This window comes from Pipistrellus kuhlii, unplaced genomic scaffold (genome assembly GCF_014108245.1).
Source record: "Pipistrellus kuhlii isolate mPipKuh1 unplaced genomic scaffold, mPipKuh1.p scaffold_m20_p_7, whole genome shotgun sequence".
Taxonomy (NCBI): domain Eukaryota; kingdom Metazoa; phylum Chordata; class Mammalia; order Chiroptera; family Vespertilionidae; genus Pipistrellus; species Pipistrellus kuhlii.
The window spans coordinates 35864678-35881603 of NW_023425573.1; the positions used below are offsets into that span (position 1 = coordinate 35864678).

At 41.3% G+C, this 16926-nt stretch overlaps 1 long non-coding RNA gene across 1 annotated transcript; it reads right to left on the bottom strand.

Annotated features, from left to right (window-relative positions):
* Positions 1–11496: 11496 nt before the first annotated feature.
* LOC123651625 lies at positions 11497–13527 on the bottom strand. Its single transcript, XR_006740464.1, has 3 exons — positions 13482–13527; positions 12614–12771; positions 11497–11774 (listed from the first exon to the last, which is right to left on the bottom strand). It is a non-coding gene; the product is annotated as an uncharacterized LOC123651625 (long non-coding RNA).
* Positions 13528–16926: the final 3399 nt, after the last annotated feature.

Consider the following 16926-nt stretch of genomic DNA (forward strand, 5'->3'; position numbering starts at 1 on the left):
ATCTTTCACCAGGTAGGGAAAGTTTTCTGTCATTATCTTTTCTAATAGGTTTTCAATATTTTGCTCTCTCTCTCTTCTCCTTGCACTCCCATAATTCAGATGCTAGTATGCTTGAAGTTGTACCAGAGGCTCCTTACACTATCTTCATATTTTTCGATTCTTTTTTCTTTTGGTTTTTCTGGTTGGGTGTTTTTTGTTTCCTCATATTTCAAATCTTGGGGTCCTTTGGTCTACAGTTTGATTTCTGTATATTCTTTATTTCAGACAGTGTATGCTTAATTTCTGACTGGTCCTTTTCCTTTTTTTTTTTTTTTTTTTTTTTTTTTTGCATTCTCATTAAGATCCTTAAAGGTCTCACTAAGTTCCTGTTCCTCAGAGGTTTCTAGAAGATTCTCGAGTAACCTTATAACTGTGATTTTGAACTCTATGTTCAGTAGTTTGCTTTCCTCCATTTCTTTCATTCATGACATGTTTCTTTGTCTCCGCATTTTGGCTGCTTCCCTGAGTTGATGGAATAGTTTTCTGTGGTAGGTGACCTATAGGGCCAAGTGGCTCAGCCTCCCCAATCATTTGAGGTAGACACTCTTGGTGCACCCCTTTGTGGGCTGAATACACAGTCTTGTTGTAGTTAAGCCTTGATTGCTATTGGCACTCTGGGAGGAATTGACCTCCAGGCCAATTGGCTGTGAGGACCCGCTGTGTCTATATTGGAAGAACTGCTGTGCTGGATACACCCTTATGGGGCAAGACTTGTTTCAGTGGGGCTTTGGTGCTCATTGAGTCTGCCTCTTGAATGTGTCACTTATGGATGTGAGGAGTTGAAATCTGGTGTCTCACACTAACCACTAGGTACACTGGCTCCTGGATCTCCAATGGGGTGCAGGTCAGCTACTGTGTGAGGCCACCCAACAGGAGCTACAGTGGGATGTGCAGATTTCTCCTCTTTTCTTGGGGTTTGGAAGTTTTGGAGCTGTCTTACAAGAACTGTAGTTTGTTAGGTTAAACTGCAATAGGGCAGGTCATTCATACGTAAAAGCGGCTGCACACAGTTTGGGTGGGTTTGTAAATTGGGCAGTGTGGGGTCTCAGGGAAGCACTAGGACATGGCAAACATTGGTGGCTGCCATTCAGCCATCTCTGCATTTCAGCATCCCCACATTTCCGCGTCCCCACATTTCCATGTCCCTGAGTCCCATGCCCCAGTGCAGTAAACAATGATTCCTGCACACACCGCTGTAAGAAAGCCACTCTCATTTTCCAACCCAATGGCAAACAGTCCAGCTTCTCCCTGTAGGAGTCTGGGTCCCCAGAGTCTCACTGAAAACTGGAATTCAAAGCAGTCGGGAACTTGTGTCTCCCTTTAGATTGAAAAAAGCAGCGAACCAAGTCTCCAGCCACCAGCCTGATTCACATGCCTTCCTACCTCTACGTTTCCACACTTGTGCATGTCCTACCCAGTCTCAATGCTCTTTTCTCTTTTCTTCTAGTTGTAGAATTTCTACTCAGCCAACTTTCCCATAGTTCTAGACGATAGACATTTTGTCCTTTAGTTGTAGTTTTGGTGTGTTTGTGAGAGGCAGCACATATAGGTGTATACCTTATTCCACCATCTTGGTTTCTGTAATCCAATTTTTGCCATCCCTCCCCTTGGCCTTAGCAATTTGCTTGAGGTTAGGTATATAACTCGATTTTGACCAGACATAACCAAGCAAAAAGCTATTTGCTGGGTTGAATGTGAACCCAGAGGATATGTCTGAAGTTGCTTGGGGCCATTATAAGAATAGGATCCATTCAAGAGTGAAGCTAACAGATGGAAGAGTAAGTAATAATGAGACTGAGTCCAAATAAATTTGGACCCGGATTTTTTAAATTATTATTATGTGATCTATTTATTTTTTTAAAAAAAATTTAAGTCAGCTTAAAGGTGGGTTTTCTGTTTCTTATAACCCCAAGACATTCCTGACTAATACACTTCAAAATAATGAATATAAACCATCCTGGGCCAGTGAATATAAAGTCTGGGTCTGTTCTGGTAGATGACCTAGAAAAACTCCCATCTGTGTCCCAGATGAAACAGGACTCTTTGCTTGCCGAGTCCATGTGCCAAACCCAGAGTCAGCCAGAGGTAGAGGCTACTATGAAAAATTACAACAGTCATATTGGGGAAAAACCATCTCCAGGCTAAGATGATATGACATAATTAAGAAACTGAAGTCCAAATTGATGCAGGTAATCTCTGATTTATCCACTGCCAACAGCAAATGAAGAAAAGAGAAGACAGAAATGGAGACCAGCTGGTGGACATGTTTTGGATTTGCAGAGCATCGGAGCAGCCTGAGGTGAGTGAGCAGGATGGAGGTTCCACATCAACAGACCAAACACAGGCTTCCAGGAAGCTTTGGATAGGTAGGTTTTCTCGGGTTGCCTCTACCATTCCATCAAGCTTCCTTTGACCTCTGTATGATATGTTTGACAAGTATCTAGAATTTTAAAGTTGAATAGAAACAGATAGAAGGAACTACTTTCCTTTGATCAATTGGGCAATATTTTTATTAATCCTCGCCTGAGGATATTTTAGAGAGAGTAGAAGGGAGCAAGAGACAGAAAGAGAAACATCAATGTGAGAGAGACACATTGATTGGTTGCCTCCCTCATGTGCCCCCGTGGAAGCCAGGGATACAAGCTACAACACAGGTACTCACCCATGACCAGAATCAAATCTGGGACTCTTCAGTCTGAGGGCCAACGCTCTACCCACTGAGAAAAACTGATTAGGGCAATTGGGTACAATTTTATGACAACATTAATAAAACTACTGGCTAAAGTAAAAATATAAGAGGAACTTTAGTATAATAAATACACGTACATTTGTGCAATTAAGAACAATTTCTGTGTAGGTAGGATTGGAGGCCAGGATAAGGGCTTCAAAAGATAACCTATGTAGAGAATCTAAAACTTAATTCTTAAATATTGATAATCTAGAGAGAAGAAAACTGGAAAAGAGAATGAGAAATAGATGAGAGATAAAGAAAAAAAATGTTTTTCCTGGGTGGGTGGCTCAGTTGGTTGGAGCATCATCCCATACACCATAAAGGTTGTGGTTTTGGTTCCTAGTTAGGGCATATGCCTAGGTTGTGGGTTCAATCCCCAGTCAGAGTGTGGATGGGAGGCAACTAATTGATGTTTCCCTCTCACATTAATGTCTCTCTCTCTCTCTCTCTCTCTCTCTCTCTCTCTCTCTCTCTCTCTCTCTCTTTCCCTCTCTCACCAATAAACATCATACCCTTGAGTGAGGGTTTAAAAAGTAAATAAAAGGTATTTCAAGTCTCAAGAACATGATCTAGAATAATTATAAGAACAAAAGTGCCAAAGGAAGCTTAAAAATCCAGACAGATTCAATAGATGTTCCTAGTGCCAATGTTTCCCAGTGGAACTGGTTACCCATCCATTTTCTTCATCCCATCTAGGAAGTATGGACTCTTAAGCCAGATTGGGAGCTTCTCATGGGCAGGAAATATTTCTTTCATATTTATTTATTTTTTATTTCCAGGACTTTCCACAGTGGCTTTTAAATATTATTGAAATGAGTGAATAAATTAATTACATCAAAAGTGATAATGGCATTCTAAATTAACCCTTAATTTTACAAATGGGAACCTAAGGGTGAGAAGTTTAGTTCAATGTTATATAGTTAGAGGATTATCTGAGACAGGAGTTAGATATTCTTGAATTGAGGGTGGGGGTTCATATGTCTTTAAAAAGTATACTGGATGGGAATGACTCTCCTAATTGATAGAAGAATGTTGCCCCATGGAAGAGGGAAGTATGTCAATGATGGCAGGGAATGGAAAAATTCTTTCCATCTTGTTTTGTCCAGAGACACTTTAAGGAAGAACAGCTCATGAACTGAGGAACAGAAAATAGAAGGGATGCTGATAAAAAGAGACTTTCACAGGTATATTGTCAAAAGGTTAATTTGGACTCACTGGTTGGGCAGAAGCTTCTAGAGACATCAGCCTCACAGTAAGCCAAGATGTTTGGGTGCCTTGTGCTAGGTCTCTAGATTAGAGGCAGAGAAGGAAACCTGAGATGTAGGGGACAGTCCTGGAGAGAGTGACAGCTCATACACAGGTTTAATTTGTCAGAGCTCATTTAATGGAAATTGTTAGGCCCAGACTAATCCTGCCTTCGTCACTATCTAATTGTGCAACCCTTTGCCTCATCAATAACTGAGGGTTGATGACTAAGTGATCACTATTGACTTTAACATGATCACATTTGGAGTGGCATGGGATGCATCAAGCCCTAGTCAAATTCAGTTGAAGTTAATCTAGAAGTGTCCATTCTGTCTTCCTCTCCTGGCTTTCATTGAACCTAAGCCGAATTTCATTTTGTTTCCAGAATGCTTGGGATGCTGAAATTATTTATATTTTAATCAGATTTTAACAAGAATAGGTAAGAAAGAACATTAGGACAATTAACAAATAATGAATCCATTATAAAAACAGTAATGATTTAAAAGCTGGTAAGGGAATACTCTTATTGGAAATGTTGAATGCCTGCAAATGAGCAGTTAGATGACAAGCACACAGAGGGATCAAGGGATTTCACTAATGTGCAACCAAAACCATTTATAATAATTTCTTCCCCAAATTGAGGGTAATGCAAATGTCCCAATCATTACTGAAAGAGTATATTCTCTTTGACCATGCTGCAAAATATTGAATGGTATATCTAAAGATGTTATCAGTGCTTTGCTCATGTGTATTTTCTTTTCAAAGACAGCAACTTTTTAGCTTTTCTTTTCTCATATAGTGTTTTTTTAAGAGTTTTTTTTATAAATCAAAAGATGCTTTTGCAAACGACTAGAAGGACCAGACTTTCTCTCTTAAAAAGAAATGCCAGGGTATGACGCTCAGAGCTGTAACAAATCTCAGGTGCTTATTCACACACAGTCCAGTGTGAGTTCCTGAGCAGGCAGCTTTTCTGTGGACACTTCTAAGCAGTGAGACAAGGGTCTGGGGCCCTTCCACCAGGAGGATCTTCTGTCTTCTAGGATGCCAAAGGATCTCATGTCCAGCAAGGGGACAACTTGGTAGGGTTCATAGAAGGCATTATGGCTAGCCCTGGTGGCAGCCAGTGTAGCTTCTGCCCACATTCCATTCACCAGAACGCATTCTCATGGTTTCACTTGGGCACCAGGGTGACAGGAAGAATAGTTCAGTTATGAGCTCAGAAAGGAGAGATAAACCAAAGATTGGTGACCACTAGCAATCCCTACCACAATACAAAAACCAACCAAAAAAGGAAGGAGAGCTAGAGGACAGGCAATGCTCTGGGTTGGGAGTCATTCAATACCACCAATTAAACAGTCCACCCATCTTCTGAGTGACCCCTGTGCATGTGGTTCAGGTGCTGTGGGGGAAAAGGGAAGGTTCAGGGCAAGTATGTCCCGAATCAGACAAGACTCTGGTCCTCATGATGCATACAATATAGGTCAGGGATAACATATGAAAAAGAAAAATACCAAGAGACCATTTACTTATTTGAGATAATATTAGCCTGAGCTTTAAGGACAGAGGTTTGCCTTTCTTTTTCATTCCTCCCCACAACACGCACCATAGCATGGCATAAGTTTGTACAAAATACATGTAGTTGATTTTATTTCAATGTACTATGACCCTTAGAGCAGTACACTGAGCTTTAATTACTAAGCTCTCTAAGTTCAGGGTTTGCTATGGGGGAAGGAGGGAGTAGACATTTGTTTGCTGACCCACCAGCATAGTCACTTACCTCCCCATCTCTCACCAAACAGTGTCCTATTATGGGAAAGGAGATTTCTCCGTTCTCAGACATGTGGTTTGTCTAACCCTAATTTCAGAGGTAGATACCAATTAACTCGTATTCTCTGTGCATAGACTGATGCGGGTCTAGGCTTGTGATCCTGTTAAGGTTAAGAGAGAGGAAGAGACAGTGCATCTGGAAGCAGGTGCTACCACAAGACACACTCCCAATTTTCCCAGAAGAGAGGAAAGATGTAAGGTCTTGGACAGCCACATCCCTTTGTAGTCTTAAGGGGAGATCTCAGAGTTGTGGGGCAGCTCCTAAGTGGTACTGGAGGAAAAAGTCTCCTAAGGCCCAGGGGTTCTGGAAAAATCTTATTTTTTGACAAAAAGAAACACACTGTTGTGTGTGAGGACATGATAGTTAGAGCTGGAACAGCAAGGCTGTAACTAGGAAAGGACATACCTAGGAACAAAGCCAATATGCTGAGAATGGCAGAATGAAAGAGCCTGGGGCCTTGATGACATCAATCAATTGCTGAATTTATTAATTTGCGGTCATCCTACTCCCAGCTTCTTTTATTTATTTCAAGTTATTATTGAGATGATGAATTATCTCATTGTTTAGGCTGTTTTTGTCTGAATGGAGGAGGTTCAGGAGTTGATAAGAGCTTAAGGGCATTATAATTGAGATAGGCTGGAAGAAAAGCAAGGAGGTTTTTCTATAACAACTCAACAATCATACTACAACTTGCTGAGCATCTACTACATGTAAGGGATTTCACTTATAGTCTCATTTATAATCCTCTCAGCTTCATAACAGTCCAGAAACAGACATTGTTATGCTAATTTCACAAATGAGAAAACCGAGTCTCAGAAAAATTGTGAGTTGCCCCAAGCTACCCGCCTACTTTGCGACAGCACCCAATTCCCCCACTGCTGCACTCCCCTGATAACACACCACAGCTTTATCTAGCAAACGCAGCAGGCAAATTTCTAGAAATTGAAACAATATTTTCTATACAGGGATCAAGCTTAACGTTATTAAGTAGGTGAGCAACACTTGATGGAGTTAAATTAATGTGGCATGTCATATCAAGAAGTCACCAAGAATTGAGAGAATCTGAGTCTTTGCTTTCCTTCAAGATTCTATTTCCTCCTGGCATCTTCTTCAGCATCTATCTACTACCTATGTGAAAAAATAACCAACTAGTTCTGTTAAATCTAGGCCCAAGCACAGTAGGGAATGACAAGGAGATCTTTTAGGCAGCCTCTTTCTCTTGATGGCAGTCCCCTGCTATTTCTAAAGGAAATTACATGCACAGCCCTCCTGCACTGTGCTCATTCTGGTGGAGCCATGAGTCAGAGTCCTGCAATCTCCTGGCCAAGGTGACAAGTGACCCAGATAAGCCATAAAGATGCTCACCTGAAGGGAGTGATGCATGAACGGGGGAAATAGTTGGCACTCATATTGATATATTCACTCCTACTAGAACCCTGGTCGGCAAACTGCAGCTAGCGAGCCACGTGCCGCTCTTTGGCCCCTTGAGTGTGGCTCTCCCACAAAATACCATGGCCTGGGCGAGTCTATTTTGAAGAAGTGGTATTAGAAGAAGTTTAAGTTTAAAAAATTTGGCTCTCAAAAGAAATTTAAATCATTGTACTATTGATATTTGGCTCTGTTAACTAATGAGTTTGCTGACCCCTATCTTGGAACATCAAGTAGGTCCTGCTCTCTGCACCCTACCACCTGGACCCTTGCAATAGTCCTTTTCTGCGTCTGGTCCATGTATCTTGTGATGATACACAAATCCTTCTCATTGACCACCCAGTGTTTTTTGACCAGTCACTTCCCTCTTAGTCTGGCTTCCATTTAAACTGACAAAATCACTAAACTGTTGACTCTGTGAGGGCAGGAGCCATATCTATTCAGACTTATCCTTGCAACTCGAGTACCTAGCACAAAGCTTGGCATAAAATAAGCCATCAAGAAGTATTTTAATTTCTCCATTAATTAGTGAGGTTCAGAAGTAAATGAGTCCTCCCAATCTAGATCCAAGTGGGAAATTTAACCTTACATTACGGATTCGCCTTGAGGATTTTTAGATGGGAAAGGATCTGCTGCACATCTTTGCTGAACAAAAGCAGAACCTTCGACATGATGAAGAGTGACTGAGAGCATCATATGAAAACAAAGAGAATGTGTTTCTTCTTGTGCAGCTAAGTCTAAAATGTGATGATGGGAAAGATAGACAGAGAGCCCTGGCTGGATGCCCAATGGTTAAAGCATTGGCCTGCAGACCCAAGGGTTGTGGGTTTGATTCCTGATCAAGGGCATGTACCTCAGTTGCAGTTTCAAGTCCTGGCCCCAGTCAGAGTGCGTGCAGGAGGCAACCAGTCAATCTGTACATCGATTTTTTTCTTTCTCTCTCTTTCCCTCCTCCCTCCTTTTCATTCCCTCTGAAAAATCAGTGGGAAAATATCTTCAGGTGAGGATTTTAAAAAGAGAGTAAGAGAGAAATGTGTGTCGATCTGGGTGAGATATTTCTGTTGCACATCCCAGAGCCTCTGATTCTGAAAGAGGGTGGTTGCATGGGTAGAGAGAGGATAGGAAAACCAGGAAGAGTGCCAAAGAAAGCAGTGTGCTATGCTAAGAACTGTCAAGGCAGAAGTGGCTGCTCAGGCCTGGCAGGCCTCTTACTAGACAAATAATCCAGGTAGGGCTAGCGCAGGAAGGAAGCTGCAGCACATTGCTGCCCGTTCTCCTTCCCAACTTTTTTCAATTTCTCCCAAGTTCTCTCTGCCTCTCAGTCCATCTCTCTGTCTTCTTACACCACATACACGCCCCCATATGCATGCACACAGAGAGGCTGTGAGAACTCAGAAACATGCAGACGACATAAAATAAATGGAACTGAAAGAAATCCAACACCACAACCCCTGGTAATGATAATGATGAAGAAAAGTGGCTGCCAGATGTATCTTGTGATGACGCCAATGATCTAATTCTCTTATTATCAAAAGATGCAGGTAGAGGCAGCCTTGACAAAAGGCTTTAAAAAATCAAAAGAGTGCAGCATCACTGGAACCGTGTTATCTGATTTATGCCTTTTCAAAGACCAGGCTTGTGTCATAAGCTGATAATAGACTCTAGCCATCAAACGTTATTTTATCTGGTATCTTGATTTTAAAGAACGGTGGGAACTAGCAAATGGCACTGGGCTATTTATATAATGTTTGAAACTGTTAGTTCACTAGGGGAAAACAACAACAACAAAAACAACAACAACAACAATACACATACACCAAAAATCAAAACCCAGACTAGATAATAATAGAATGGAAAGCAGCAGACTTGATGCTAACAATGTAGAAGGTAATTTCTAAATCAGAGCAAGCATTTTTCTTTCAACTTTTCAAAATGAAAATATAAAGGAACAATATGTTGGTATGTGGAGCCTTCCCCACAAGCACTCAGTCTCAGGCACTGTCAGAGTTCAAAGCCATCCCTGCCAGCAGATGGAGACTCCGGCTAAAGAAGAATCCACATCGGGAAACAGCGCCATCCATCCATTAAGTTCCTCAGGAGTAAGAGGGTCTTGTGGAGTAGACACAACACACACAAAAATTTGTTTAAGTTTTTTTTTTTTTTTTAAGCTTAAGTAATTGGACATAAAAACTCCCCAGAAGCATGATCTAATCATTTCTTAAAGAAGACATCTTTTTCCTTAAATGACTAGACATTAATCAAACAGACCTCCACACTTGAGAAGATAAATGCCAAGAAAAGGAAGTCTTCTGTATATTTACCTTACTTTCTAAAGCTCAGACGTTAGAAGTGAATGAGTTTTTTGACCATTTATCATACAGAGAGACCAATTGTCTCGCAGACAATTTTATGTCAAACCACACCTGGCCATACATGTTTGTCTCTTGATTCATGAGCTCTAAATATCACATTGCAACAAGGTTGGGCTGAAGCCAAAAGTAATGTGTTTAAAACTCCTTCCCTGCAGTCTTAGATTAGCTGTGATACTGGAAGAAAAAAAGCTGCCTTGATGATCCAAAACTATGGATTATCTAAGAGTTATTTATTTAGTGTTTTAAGCATATTATTTAATGGGGTTCAGGCAGTATATTGACCTTCCTAATGAGGTTTGACTAAAGCCAATATTAAAATTAATGTGCCCTCCCTTGGCACCCAGTGACAGAGTGTTACAGTTGCTGGCTCAGAAGGTTTGTGTGGTGGGGAGAAACCAGCCTGGCAATAAAAATTGGCCTCGGACAATCCGCATGCAGATTATGAAGAACTGAGTTCATCACTGTTAGGGATTCCAGGAACAATCTTTCCAGACCAGGCTCAGTGCTCAATGATCAGAATATATTGATAGGAAATATTGATCACAGTGGTTATGGTTTATGGAAACACAAAAAGAGAATGTAAAAGATCTTGAAAGTGGTTTTAAATGAACAGCCCAGTACCACAGCATCAGAACTCCACAGCCATTAAAAACCACTACAGGGCGGTATCATAGAGATGAGCCCGTGGCAGATACTACTAGGCCAAGGCCAAGTAGGTGAAGTGTGTCCTTTCCATCTCCTAACTTCCCCATTTTCTCCCTTCACTCCCCTTCTCTCCCCGAATCTCCAGGTGGAAATGACTAGTAATAGCTTATAGCATGACATCTCCTAGCAGTCCAAAGTCAATGCCAGAGTATGGCTTTTAGTAGGAATACCCCCTGGATTCCATTATTATTCTCATCAGGTCACTTCACAGCTGTGTGACTTGGAGGCAGTTGTACCTTTCTCAGAATTACCTTCTCCATTGGAAAAAAAAAAAAATAGGTATAAGGAATGAAATTATATTCAAAGGATCTTAATACCAAGAAGTATTTCTTTGTAATAGAATAGATGTAGGTGCAACATGGTTCTCCTCATTATTCTAAATCTAAAGATTTAAAGACCATATTCTCTTTTCTTTAATTTGTCTAGCTGGATATTTCAAACTCCAAAAAGTAGTTGAGGTGCTAAATTACCCAATTAATCCTCAGAGTAACCACATTTACACTGACTGCCCATCTACTACATCCCAAACAAGACCTTCCCATCTCAAATCCATGTTGGTGAAATCCCTCGGCCACATTTTCTGAGCAGATGATTACAGATGCTCTCCTTCTCTTTGTATTTAAATCCTCAGCCTGAGTGGACAAAGCAAGCAGGACAGAGGAGCAAAGCACAAGGCAAGCAACGGACAAAGACTAACTCTCTGGTGAATTTGCCTAACTTCCATTTCATGGTAAGAAACCAAAATAGTTTTTCAAATATGCTTGTGCAGTAGCACTATCCTTGAATGTGTTCAGCCAGCTCCCGTCTGAGTCGGTGTAATGAGTCTGCATTTTATAAGAGCTGAGCCAGGTCCAAATGGAACAGTGTAACTGTTAGAAAGATTAATGGGTTGTATCATCCCACCGTTGACTATAAACTTCTAATTGTGTGAATCTCAGTGTGGCGTCTAGAGCGAGATCAGAGCCTGCTTCCTCAATCACTAATATCCACTGATATTGTTCATTATTTTTCTAATGCCAACCCCAGGTACATCTGGGCTGGGCAGATCCCCGAGGAAAACAACAACTTTAGTTGTAGGTACTTGGGAGCAGTCATTATCTCTGTTCCAATTAATTCATCAATCAGTGTTTACCAAGTTGCCACTGAGAACAGGGACCAGCACTGAGTCCTGCTGAGTTAGGGAGGATAGCGGAGTCTGTAAAGACTGAGGCTGGGCTCTGGAGCAGCTATAACCAGGAGCCAAGAGACAGAGATGTCTTTTTGAGTTGGCACTGCGTGACACCAGGCAACTCCGTTATCCCTCCGAGCCTCAAACTGGGAAGCAGGACACCAGCCAGATCACCTTCTTGAGGAACAACAGACACATGTGTGTGAACACTATTTGAAAAACATTAAGCTTGGCATAAATGAGAGCATTCATCACGCCCTGCAATAGAAAATAAAGATCCTGTAGAGCTAAGAATAAAACAAGTTAACTTGGTCTACCTGCACCCATTTTCTTTCTTATGAATGCATGTCCTCTCTTCCCACATTTCAGAACATTTGGAGTAGTTTCTCCATATGAGCAACCCCTATTCTTTTTCACCTTTGAAATAATACGCAGAGGCTTTTTTTAAGCTGTACTTGATTTGTCCTTGACAGAACCACATTCTATTAAAAGAACGGTCAAGTATGGCTCCTGGTTGGGATCAAAGGAAAGTTGGAGAGGACTTCTTTCCTCTACCTACTCCGTCCCTCTCACCCTATTTTTCTGGATCTCTTCTGCTTCCGCTGAACAGGAAACACAGAGGGCTCAGCCAGGCCGTCCCTCCTTCCCACAGGAAGCTGGACCATTGAGCAGAAGTCCCAACAACCGCTAGGCCCTTCCTCCCAGGCATCTAATTGTAGAAGCTGCTTTTAATGACTTCACCAAATATCTCTTTTTCCTTCCTTATAGCTGCATTAAATGAACACATTCTCTTATGTTCTGAACAATATTCTTTTATTTTCTTTTAAGAAGTGAAGAGAGTCGAAACCGGTTTGGCTCAGTGGATAGAGCGTAGGCCTGCAGACTGAAAGGTCCCAGGTTCGATTCCGGTCAAGGGCATGTACCTTGGTTGCGGGCACATTCCCAGTAGGAGGTGTGCAAGAGGCAGCTGATCGATGATTCTCTCTCACGGGTGTTTCTAACTCTCTATCCCTCTTTCTTCCTCTCTGTAAAAAATCAATTAAAAAATATATTTTTTTTTAAAAAAAAGAAGAAGTGAAGAGAGGAATATTAGTTACCTGTATTGCTACAGTGTGTTGTGAAATTCTGGATGGCATAATGCTTGTTGGCAAACATGACTGCAAAGCTCCAGAGTTAATCAAGTTGCTGAGGTTTTCAGGATCCGGATTTGGCAAAATTCCCCCACACCCTCAGGCCAATTTAAATGTTTACATATCTAGGGAACAGTAAATATAGAATATGTAAGTCCAGCATTAAGAAAGAATTGTGGCTGCAGTCCTGTCTAACAAGCATGTCCCCCTATGTCCTCAAAACCTTCCTATGGACTGGATGGGGAATAATATGTATGCCCTCCTCAGTCCTGGGAAAAGCTCTGTTGCGGCTCTCCAAAAGGTTGAGGGATTCACCTGCCACCTCATTTGTAACAACCTAATGTATGCTCTGTAGATCAGAGAAATGGGCTGATTAGGAACAGATTTGTGTACATGCGAATCTGCACTCTGAATGATGGACATGCTAAAGCTTATTGCACTCTGGAGATAGAAGTAACTTTGATTCCATCAACTGTCTCCAGTTGTTACAATATGGCCTATAAAAATACAACCCAAAGAAGCCTGAAAATAACGAGTTGGCAAGAGGTGCAGTATCAGATTTTACCAGCAATACCCATAGAGTTCTTTACCAGATATGTAAAGGTTGTATGTTAACCAAGATGTCTCAATATATCACTAAAGGAAGAATTGCCAAATCCAGGTCTTAAACTGACCGCCAAATAATATTTTCTGCTGTTTTCCCCCAAAGGCAAGAAATAATAGTAAGAAGTCTGGTCCTGCTAGAGTTACTCTGTGCCATGAAGGGGGAAGAAGGTCTGGGCAGGGAAATTTAAAGCAAGAGGAAATAATAGAAGGAAAATACTATTCCTCATACCAATGAAATTCTGCCATTCGCAAGCAAGATGTTCTGTCAAATCTGGACTGTGTGAACTTTGTAAGTGAACAAATGCCCTGGTTGCTACGGAAATGAGGGAGGAAACAGTGAAAGGCCCAGAGACCCAGAGAGAAAAAGCCTGTGTTAGTTTTGAGGCATTGGATGTTTTTCCTCTCATCTTTAAGAGTTCAAATTGTAGAGGGTATGAACAAACGAAAAGCCCAATGAGACTATGAGGAGGAGCAGCAAACCCACCTAGAGTAGGGGAAATGAACTTTCCCAAATGGAGCACCAGGCCCTTTTCTTTTTTCTTTTTTTCTTTTTTTTTAATATATTTTATTGATTTTTTACAGAGAGGAAGGGAGAGAGATAGAGAGCTAGAAACGTCAATGAGAGAGAAACACCGACCAGCTGCCTCTTGCACACCCCCAACTGGGGATGTTTCCGCAACCAACGTACATGCCCTTGACCAGAATCGAACCTGGGACCTTTCAGTCCGCAGACCGATGCTCTACCAAACTGGTTTCGGCACCAGGCCCTTTTTGTAAGCACAACACACAAGGTTGACAAGGCCACCCTCAGACTCCTTGGTGGCATTTTAGGACCTTGCTTTACAGCTCCCTTTCATTTCATTGGGATGTAAATAATTGATAACTTGATGGAACCCAAGAAACCCACTGCAACTGAACAGAGATATTTTTTATGACATCAATTACAGGGCTAGTGACTTGATGAGAGCACAAAAAAATTTCAAACCACATTTTAATGATCTCAACCAAGAACTCCTAGTGTTCCAAATGAGAGTTGGGTCTCTGGGCCTTGTTTTTATTATTTTCCCCCCTCCATTTGCCCTCATAGGAAATATAAGTTACAGATGAACAGAAGAGACTGTTAATTATTTTCGTGTTTATACTTTGCAAGGGTGGGTTGCAGGCCCACTTATTCTAATAGAGGAGGAAGGCCTAAGGGAGCTGAGGGCTTTGAGGGGAGGTTCCTGGTGTACCCATTAGGGCCACGTGCTATGTGACAGAGGTGTTGTGGAGGTAGGCATGTCAAACTAAGGCTACGATTGTAGTTGAGATTGTCATTTGTGACATTACAACACCGAGGTGCATTAAACTGATACAGTAAGCAGTACCATGAAGGCTGTTGAAAGGAAGTCAGAGTTCAATTATTTGTACTTGAGGCACTTTATGTGGTGATGACTTCTGAATTTATAGTTGTCAGAACAGAAGTAGAAATGTTGATTGGTTTGACAACAGGTCTGTTCACGCTTGTGTCTGGTTGATTGTGAGGTCCAATTCATATTTCTTTTTCTCTGGGAAAACTCTTGAAAGGTTGCTCTTTCTTCATGAGGAAGGTCCAGAACTGTGTCTAGAAAGTTATCCAAAAACCCAGATGATGCTGTGCTGTGGGAGGTGTACCCAATACTCATCACACATGGCTGCTGTGGAAGGGTGCTTTAAGGTAATATTGGGGTGGAGAGTGTGGAAAGGACCTGGGTATGTCTCAAAATGAAGGGAGTGCAGGGTAGGAGAGATGCTTCAACCCAATTCCAAGAATAATAAAATCCTATTCTTCTGTGATTCATGACATACATTGGATTCCACCATATGCCAAAACACATCTTTAAATGTCAGGACAGGATACAGGAAAAATCTTCTGGAATTAGGTTATAATAGACACTTGGATGTGTCTTTCCACTACCACCACTGTCACTGTTGGACTGCATTTCTTTCTTTCTGTGGAGAGGCCTGAATAGCCAAGGGACAAACTTTTTTGGTTAGTTAGTTTAGAACTCAAGAACTCTACCAAGTTGCTTGTTCTCAAAGTTGAAAAAGATACTGGCTGGCTGTTAGGCCAGGTTATTGAATCTCTCACACTTTAAAGCAATGTAATTCTAAGCTTCTATGTATTGTAAAGAGCTGTTCATTGACTTGGCTCATAAGCAGAAAGAAGCGGGGGTGGGGGTAGGTGACGGTATTTTGGGGGAGGCAGTGAATGGTGCAATGAAAAGAATAATTCTTTCTCTCCTTCCCAGGTTCTTTATACAAATACATCCTGTTTCTCCAGTTTTATTTCCTCAACATTCTTCTCTACTTTCTTAATACTCTCTATCATCGCAACATGTAAGATAAGTTATAGGACATAAGAGCTTCAAAGTGTCAGCAGCAAAGTGCTTCTTGCGGCTACCTTCCTGGCCTCTCTGTAAACAGCATCAGGAAAAATCAATCTGTTTTTATAAGTCTTCCAACCCAATTGGGTCTACTTAAGAAAAATCTCCAGATGAAATTTATTGAAATGCTCCTAAATGCCTTCTATTTATGTATCACAAATGAAACATTATTTAGAATTTGGAAGTGGTTTGTGGAGTATTTGAGCCATTTCAGATTCCGCCTGTAATAAAAACTTATCAATGGAGTAGATATTTTATCACATTGGTGTTAATGTTGGGCTGCTGATTTATCATTAATAGAGCATTAGGCTAGAAAACAATGGCCATATTTGATGGTTTGATGACTTTTTTTCTCCTATTTTATGCCACAATCACTTCCTGGTCTTACTGTTGCCCACTAGAACTGTGTAAAGTTTTATGGACTAAGTCATGTCAAACGACACAGTGTCAAACAGATCTGGAGACAATTTTGGAGGATTTAGGTGAGAAAGGAAGTCATGTGACTTTCCCAGCCTTACTTGTTCCTGGGGACAGATACCTTTTTGCACACAGATTTCGCACCCAGAATGGTGATATAGAATTAAATTTAAATACCAGAGCTTCTACCTCAAAGGTCACCCTAAAGTCACAGCCATATTTGACTCAATGGTTTCTGGAGCAAGAGTTTATTAGAACTGTTCATAAAAGACTGCATGGCTGTCAGCTTGCCACGGAGAGGACACATGCATTATAAACTTCTGGAAGGCTAGTAAGCAGCTTTTTCAGAATCAGGTAAGCTGAATTGAGTTCTAGAGTCTCTTTAATAGCTATCAGTTGTCAGTATTGCAAAACATGTGCTATATTGCTATGAAACTTACTGTTCAAATACAGGAAAGGAGAGAAAGAGAGAGAAAGGGGAGAGCGAAAGAGAGAGAGAGAGAGAGAGAGAGAGAGAGAGAGAGAGAGAGAGAGAGAGAGAGGGAGGAAGGAAGGAAAATACTTGTCCAATCATTAAAGTCAGCATAGAACTCACTCCCATACTTCCTGAGCCTGATGTCAGGCTGCCACATTTCTCTTTGATCATCACTGAGGCACTGCAGGGAAAGAGGAAGGAGCAGATAATTGGCCAGTGGACCAATTGCTTTGCGTTCCATAAAGGTCACAGGTTATTCCTCCATTGCTGGGTTTAGATTCTGGGAGTGCACAGAACTAGGAGAACAAAATGAGACTTATTCATGGCAATCTAAGTTGATCCTTTTTTGCTCACTTTTCCTTCTAATACGTTGGGCA